This window comes from Arachis hypogaea, chromosome 13 (assembly GCF_003086295.3).
Source record: "Arachis hypogaea cultivar Tifrunner chromosome 13, arahy.Tifrunner.gnm2.J5K5, whole genome shotgun sequence".
Lineage (NCBI taxonomy): Eukaryota > Viridiplantae > Streptophyta > Magnoliopsida > Fabales > Fabaceae > Arachis > Arachis hypogaea.
In genome coordinates, this window is record NC_092048.1 from 20,292,980 (window position 1) to 20,301,654 (window position 8,675).

At 32.5% G+C, this 8,675-nt stretch overlaps 1 long non-coding RNA gene across 13 annotated transcripts; it reads left to right on the forward strand.

Annotated features, from left to right (window-relative positions):
• The first annotated feature begins 2,390 nt into the window (after positions 1–2,390).
• LOC112737599 (uncharacterized) lies at positions 2,391–8,466 on the forward strand. 13 transcript variants are annotated; one of them, XR_011869440.1, is made up of 7 exons: positions 2,391–2,848; positions 2,933–2,990; positions 3,291–3,344; positions 5,813–5,862; positions 6,124–6,196; positions 6,336–6,469; positions 7,781–8,443. It is a non-coding gene; the product is annotated as an uncharacterized lncRNA (long non-coding RNA). The 13 variants fall into 13 exon arrangements; XR_011869436.1 differs by having other exon boundaries at positions 6,128–6,196; XR_011869439.1 differs by having other exon boundaries at positions 6,156–6,196.
• The last annotated feature ends 209 nt before the right edge of the window (positions 8,467–8,675 follow it).

Here is an 8,675-nt window from a genome sequence, read left to right on the forward strand (position 1 = left end):
TTCCAAAAACCTTTTTATCATAATATGTGTGTGTGTGTTAGATAAATATTAAGACAGAAGAATTATAATTTAACTTCACTCGCCAAGTTAAGATTTTTCTTTGTTTTAATTGTCTGACGGCGAGGTTTAGTAACTTAAAATAATTTTCCATTATAATTAATTATTCTACAAAATAATTATTGTCACAAGTTAATCACCACCTCTTCAATTAATCATATAATGAATTAATTAAAGAGAAGTATAGATATATCATTAGGACTAGTTAACCATGAACCAAAATACATTGAACCGCTATTTTTTTTTTTGTTCAACCGAACCAAGATGTAAATCCTGGATAATTAGTACATAATTAATCAATAAATTAATTATTATTCAAAGAAATTAGAAATTTAAATTTAATAAGTTAGAAGGGTAGAAATAATTAAAATAAGAATTTTAACACTAATTTTAAAGATTTTGACCTAAAATCGGGCTAACAGACCGAACTGATTGAACCGGACCCGAACCGAACCCAAGGTCCATCCTATAAAAACACCAAAAACGAGCTTTCATTCTATTCACCCATGGAGATACGCTGAAGAAGAGAAGATTAACGTTTAGAAAACCTAAAACAGAGAAGATTAACGTTTAGAAAACCTAAAACCTCCCCCCCCCCCACTTCTTCCTTAAATTCATTAAAATCCTTAAATCATAACTTTTCAATTTGAATCCTTTTCGATGAGTTAAATTTCAAATCAAATTCACAAATTAACAAAATCGTAGAACTCACTTTTCATTTAAACCATATCATTCAAACCAAGAATTCTAACCCAATTTTAAAACCAAATTATTTAAACCAAAAGTTCCAAACTAATTTCAAAATCATTCTTGGCTTTGAAACTTTTTCAATATGATTCAAAGCCATACCGATTAGAAATTGAAAATCTTAATTTAAAAACCACAAAAGCATTTATCCTCATTCTGTAGCTGCATCAGTCGTTACTTCCCCTACTAACAGTGCTGAGCCTCATCCATCAACTGATACACCACAAACTCTACGAACTGGTTTTCTGGAACATGTTGAGCTTGTAACGCATTGGCTAGGTTAGTCATCCTCACTATCTCTCCGTGAACGTGATTGACCTCGTCCACGAGTTGCCATTCAGGTTTTCTTTCTGCACCAAACAATCGATATCAAGGTGATCAGTCTCAATATCTCAAACTCAGTGGTTCAATTATCCCAAAAGTACTCACAAACAAGCATGCTATGCATATCAAACAGATATCCTAAATAGCATGAAAGAAAAATCAAACAACCCAGAGTATGCAATGAAGCACAATCGGTCCATCCCTCAGGCTCATGAGAACGAACCGCTCTGATACCATAAATGTGACACCCCGTTACCCTAAGCCTTACCTCTAGCCGTAAAGCAAAGGATATCAAAGTGCCACGACAGTTCTAAAGCTTATAATATATAATATGTATCCAAGAATTTATATAACTAGAAACCCGATGAAGGAGTAAAGCTCAAAGTCGCATAAAAAGGAATTATGAAACACGAAGCATTCACATACGATAACTAAATGCGTAGGCACGAACAAAATAAGACATAATATTTAAATCCTTATAACTTTCAATCTGGAGCTCCGATTGATGAGCCGTTAGCGGTCATGCGTTCGTCTCGAAATTCTCTACGAAACTCACCGAACAATTTGATAAGAAAATTCCAATTTCACACCCAGTTATTCCTTCTCCAATTTAAAAAACTTTAAGTAAAAGTGTTGAGCTTTTGTTAAATTTTGGTGTTTAGGATCAAATTAGTTTTGTGAACTTGTTGGGTCTTATCCCGAATTTTTATCGGTAAGGTGAGGAACCACTAACTCTTGTGAACCATTGATGATTATGAACCCTAGTTTGATTTTTTGTGGTATTTATGTAGAATTAGAGAGATATATGTTTTGGAGAAAAATTTGGTAGTATCGGTGACTAGAAAGTAAACCGTAGAGGTTGGGTTTTCGTTCAGTAAGGATTCGGGACTTTAGTCACTTGAAGAACAGAGATAATTGAGGTGCTTCAAAATTAGGAAGGAATCGACAAAGGTATGGTTTTGGTTTCTTGTAGATAATATATAATGTTGCGTGAAAACTTAGGCTAGACGACCTAGGATAAGTTGAATTATGTGTTCGTGCAAACTAAGTGTTCGCAGGTCAGGTCTGGAACTTGGTATATATATATATATATATTACTTTTAGAGGTCGTAGCATTTCGCCACCTTTGATTTACATCCTAAGTGTAAAGCTCCATCGTCCTATTAAAAGAATAGCAAACCATGATTAAAGCCCTAACCCCCTTTCCTTCCTTCTCTTGCTAACCAAACCCATAAAAGCCTCCAACTATGATTACACCTTTTGATCACCAATTGCAATGATGAATCATTGATAGGTGTTAGTAGAAGTAAAGACCAGCAAAGCCTTCACCGCATCCTACTTCTTCTTCTTCTTCTAACTATATAAACACCATTCCTCATTCCTTTGATTCCATGAACAGCAGAAGAGAGAACAGGGAGAAGGAGAACGACCGAAGCATCAGGGAGCAAGAACAAGAACGTTCTTCAAGTTCTTCTAGCCCTTCATCAACCACAGCACCAAGAGAAGGAGGGTGATGGCCAAGGAGCGAGCTGACCGAAGCTGAAGAGGGAGCTACATCTTACCCACCAAGCTGTTTCTTCGAGCTTCTTTGCTAGGTAAGGTCCAACGGCTTCATCTTCTTCCTTTCCTCCTCAAATTCAAAATTGCGACCCTTCCCTTGCTTCATTCTCCCAGTTTATTCAAATTTTGTTAGCATAGCTACCACCACAAACAAAGAGGGGTGAGTGATCTTCCATTACTTATGTTTGATTTGGCCGAATGGCCTTGAGGATGTGATCAAAATTCTGGTTCTTGAATTGGTTAGGGTTCGGGTTCAGGGGAGAAGCAGGAATAAATTCTTTGTTATTGATCAACAAAAGAAAGTAAGAGTTAGAATAGTTAGATATTGATTGTGGCTGTTCTTGGTGAATTGTTTGCTAAATGATGAAATTGATGTATGATTGTTAATGATGATATGCTAAAAATGTTGATTTTTGCTGAGATTATGAAATTTCACCAATTGTGTGAATGCTTGTTGAATTAATAAATCTGGGCTCTTAGGGTTATGCTAATGGTGGTAGCATTATTGGTTAACTGAAATAAATTTAGAATTTTGGTTTTAGGAAGGTTAACAGCTTAGATACAAAATTTAGCATATAAGGTTGTTGAATTGTTTGCTGCAGAAAATTCAGCAGATTGGCGCCAACTTGTGTAAAATTCTGGGCAAAATCTATACGGTAATTTTTTATAAAATTAATTTTTTGTGAAACTTGGATGTGTATAGACTATCTCATAAAAATTTTAGAATTTATTGATGGGTAGATTGGGAGGAATGAATTTTAAAAATCGGTGATTTATGCAGAAAGTTCCGTTTTCATGTTGCTGAGGCAGTAACTTCTAATCTACCAAACTTTAAATTCTGATAAGAGTTTGAGTTGGAACTAAAAGCAATTCACAGCCCTTTGTGTCTAGAATACCCAGATCAAATTTCAGATTAATGCTAATTTAGAAAAATTAAATATGCAACTAGGAGTGTGACCACCTCACTGAAATTTCAGAAAAATTGTCTTTTAAAACAGGATTATGTTCCAGTTGCATATCTTCCTAATATGATTTGATATTGATCTGAAACTCATGTGATTAAAACTTAGGCATGTCTAGTATATGTCCTCTGAATTTGAAAGGCATTCGATTAGAATTAGATTTTTCATGAATTTTCTAATATTACTGCTACCTGCTGTTTTTTGTTTTTCTTTTGCAACGGGTAGCTGAACTATGAAAAATTATAGAAAATTTAATTCTTAATACAAACTCCCAAAAACAAAAATAAATTGATCCTTAGAGTCCCTAGAACACCTCCTTTAAAGAGTCGAGTCATTACGCGGGTACTCAAAATCGAGGGGTGCCTCGTGTACGCGTGAACATTGTCGCGTACGCGTACCTTCAAAACATGGCTTTTCATGCGTATGCACGATTGTAAAACTTGGCAAAGTCGTGTACGCATGCATCACTTTTCTCAGAAAAATTGTCAGAGTCTGTAGAATATTAAGTCTGTAGAATTCCATTTTTTGCATACTCAACTTCGAACACGCATAACTTTTTCGTTAAAAATCGTTTTTAATCCGTTTTTCAAACGTTGTAAACTTCACGGACCCAATTTTCTTTCAAAATAAGTTTCACAAAATTTGGGAGTCCGGAAGCCAAGTTATGGCCCGCCAAATTGGTCAAAAATTATTTTTTACCAAAAACTTTGAAACCTCAAATTCACCAAACTCTCAATTTAAAACCAAATGTTTTACAACCAAATCAGTCCCAATGTCCATGAATCATGTTCAAATGCTTTTCAACCATTCCATAACCTTCCAATATATAAATGCATCGATTTCATTCAACAATTCTCATTAAACTCAACTTTTTAACAAAATTTACAAAACCTATAACTTTCTAAATTCTCAATTCCAAATCCACAAATTCACAACGTAAACAAGTCCAATGTCCCTAAACATGTTCATACTCTACTCTTTCACACTATACATGTCAACCCACACAATGAACCCAATCCATTTCAAGTCAATATCACAAAATCATCATCAATTCTTAACAACCTAATAGTCATCATCAGTATCTTATACTTCATAAACTCAAAACTCAACAAATACAAATTCATATACTCATCATACACAAATCATATCAATATCTCAAATACACAATTCAATCACAATCCATTCAGTTCATACCTATCTTAAAGTCTTCTAGTCTATATTTTCACGTGAAATTAAATATTAACTATGAAAAATCAAAACCATACCTTGACCGATTCCTCCCTAAGCCAAAAACACCCTAAAGTGCCTTCTTTCTCAAGTTCCAAGTCACCATTTTCCAACTCCGCAAGCTCCAACACTGGAATCTCGTTCCAAACCGCCAAATTAGACTCCAAAATAACAAGAAACACAATCTAACTCACACAATATCACAACAATCAACATAGAGCTTACTAAACCACCAATTCACAATGGTTAGAGTTTTCTTACCGTTATCCACGGGTCAAATGGACAAAACACAGTGATTATCCGCTGCTAGAATTCACATAAACCATCAAAATCATTCAATTCTTCAATACCAAAATCTAAAATTTTTTAAATTGGGAAAAGAGAGGCTGAGTGAGAAAACTCAATCTACTTACCACTTTGTTTGGATGATTTTGAAGAGATTGCCGTGGTGGTCGCGTGACCGCAAACGGTGCGGCGATCGGAGCTCCGGATTGAGAGATATGTGAGACTGAAGATCAAAGTGGCAAGGGTTTGTGTTTTTCTTGTTCACCCTTGCCCCTTTTTCTGCGCGCTCAATGAGAAACCAAAAACCATACCCTTGGTCGATTACTCCTTAAGCCAAAAACACCCCAAAGTGCCTCCCTTCTCAATTTTCAAGTCACAATTTTCCAACTCCGCAAGCTCCAACACTAAAATCTCGTTCCAAACTGCCAAATTGGACTCCAAAATAACATGAAGCACAATTTAACTCACACAATATCACAATAATCAACATAGAGCTCACTAAATCACTAATTCACAATGGTTAAAATTATGGTTAAAATTCGTATTTTAATTATTTCTACTATTCTAACTTATCAAATTTAATTTCCTAATTTCTTTGAATAATAATTAATTTATTAACTAATTATTTATTAATTTTCATGGTTTTGCAGAAAAAGTAGTGGCCGAAAAACTCAGCCTGCACAAATTAGCTACGAATAAAGTATGGTAGAATTATAATTTTTTATTTGATTTTTTTTATCGACGGCATTAAATGCGAAAAATGATGTACAAACTGTGGCTCTTTAAAGGTCTCCACGATATTTAAAACTGTGACTAATAACTTTAAAACTGTGGCAAACTGAGTATTAGTCACAAATATTTTTTCGTGACTAATGTATGATTGCTACCGTTTTTATGGATTTTAACCACTATTTTTTTCGTGGCTAAATCCCTTATTTCTTGTGTTGCATGGGCTCTTGAGGAAGATAAGAAGCTAATTGATTATGTTACTAGGTATGGCTGCTGGAATTGGAGTCAACTTCCAAAATTTGCTGGTAATATATATTTATCTATACTATTTATCTATACTATTTGCGAATCACTTTTAATGTATTCCTTCAAATGGTGCAGCTAGCACGCAATAATTTGTAGCGGTCTTAAATCAATGATATGAAATTCTTCTTGATTTTTCAGGCCTAGCAAGGTGTATGTGGGAAGAGTTACAGGTTGAGGTGGCTGAATTATTTAAGTCCTAATCTCAAAAGAGGGAACTTTACTCAACAAGAAGAAGATATTATCATCAAATTGCACAATAAACTCGGCAATAGGTAATTAAGTAATAATAATAATAGTCTGAAGCTAACTCCTCCGCAAGTTTTAATTCCGGGAATAAATATTAGGACTAATAAACTAAATGAAAAACGTTCTAAATATTACCAATTTTTAAGCAGGCAATATTAATAAAAAAAATTTCTTTAATTAACATTAAAATAAAAAATATAGAAAATCTTGTTTTAATTAGTCAAGCAAGCTTTTTTTATTTATTGTAAGATGAGAAATAATAAGGGTCAAAACTTTTTATTAGTTTTAGCCAATACTTTGAGTTGGCACTTTTTTTTTTATATTATTAGAATTTAGAATTTAAAATTTAAAATTTAATCTTTAATATTTAGAATTGACTATAGGTTAATCAAATTATATATATCACATTGCTCTTGTAAATTTATTCGTTTAATCCTCTTTTTTTGAAAAATTTAGGGAATTTATAGTTAGAATTTAGAATATAGAATTTAATATTTAGGATTTATATTTTAAAATTAAAAAAATTGTTGTTTTTGGAAAAAAAAAATTAGTTCTAGATGAACTCAAAAAATAATTAAATAATATTATATATAATAAATATATAATATATGTATAAAATTATAAACGTTAAACTTTATATTATTATTTTTCTAGCCTTATAGGTGGTCGTATTAATTATGGAAAAGTATAAGAAGACAATAAAAATACCTATAAAGCACGGACACTTCGTTGAGTTGCTGTGTCTGCGTGTTGGACACATTTCGGACACGACACTTACCGACACTCGTCCAACACGCGTGTCTGCTGTGTCCAATCGTGTCTTAATAAAAAATAAAAAAAAATTCGGACACACTTGGACACACCTAAATATCATCACGTGTGAACGTGTTCAGTCTTATTCTTAATATATATTCTTGAAATAAATTTAGATATAGTATATATTATTATTTATTAAAATAAAAAGATATTTTAAATACTTGATATAATTAAAATAAGGCATTAAAAATCATTAAAAAATTAATTTATATTTTAATATCAATAAAATATTAAAATATCATTACGATTTATCTAAAAAAATACTTTATATTTTATATGTATGCGTGTCTCCGTGTCTTATAAGATTTTAAAATGTGCGTGTTATGTCGTGTTCCGTGTCCATGTCAGTGTTTGTACATCATAGGAAAATACTAAATAAATAATAGATATATCAAATATTTAATTTAATAGGCACGCATATGATTTTGTTGATTCTTAATTGGGTGGTATTAATTCATGATTTTGTTGGTTATTATTGATGGCTTGATGTTAATGAATTCAATTGCGTCTGAAATTACCAGGAAGAACTAACAGATAACGAAATCAAGAACTATTGGCACACAACGCTCAAGAAGCGCGCGCTTGCAACAAAAAGAAGTTACTAGTAATAATAATAATAACAATAAAGAATCATCCAAATCGTCATCATCACAAGAATGCCACCGTGAGAGGAACATGGCGGTGGTTATGACTTATGAACAATAATGTTGTTCTTGATCTTGATCCTTCAGAATGCACTTCTACCCCATCATCACCACTATCTTCTTCTTCTAGTGACGAATTTTCTTCTGTAACCACTTCAGATCACAATAATAACACAACAGCGAGTGATGAACAAATTTCTCACCAAATAATAACAAAGGAAAATGTGTCAGACAATTATAATAATTATCACTTTGAAAGTCCGGATTCTGCAGTGAAGATTTTCTGGATGCTAGTGATGCCAATTTTGATTATCACATACTATCCATGATTCAAAATTTTTTGTCACAGCCATATATGACCGACGACATCTCACTCATACAATAACATGATAATACGTATTCTAATGAATAAACATTTCATATTATTGGGATTAGTTGTTTCTTGATGGGTCAATCATCATTGGTGACTGACGATTGATACAAGCTGTACGCTAATATTGTTGTGTTAATAATTATACCATGTTGGCAGTGATGTGTGTTATATATTATTATTATTATTATTATTTGTCACTTGTATTATATATTGAAGGCCGCAATAGCTCTCTCAACCATAATCATTGATCAAAGAGATTACTTTTATATTCAATCCTTATCGGCGATACTCTTTACTATTCTTTGCATATAATAACGAAATTAAATATATATTTTAAAGGGTAAATCACATAAACAAATTAAATAGAAATTAATATTACTCTAATAATGAAATAGGTTA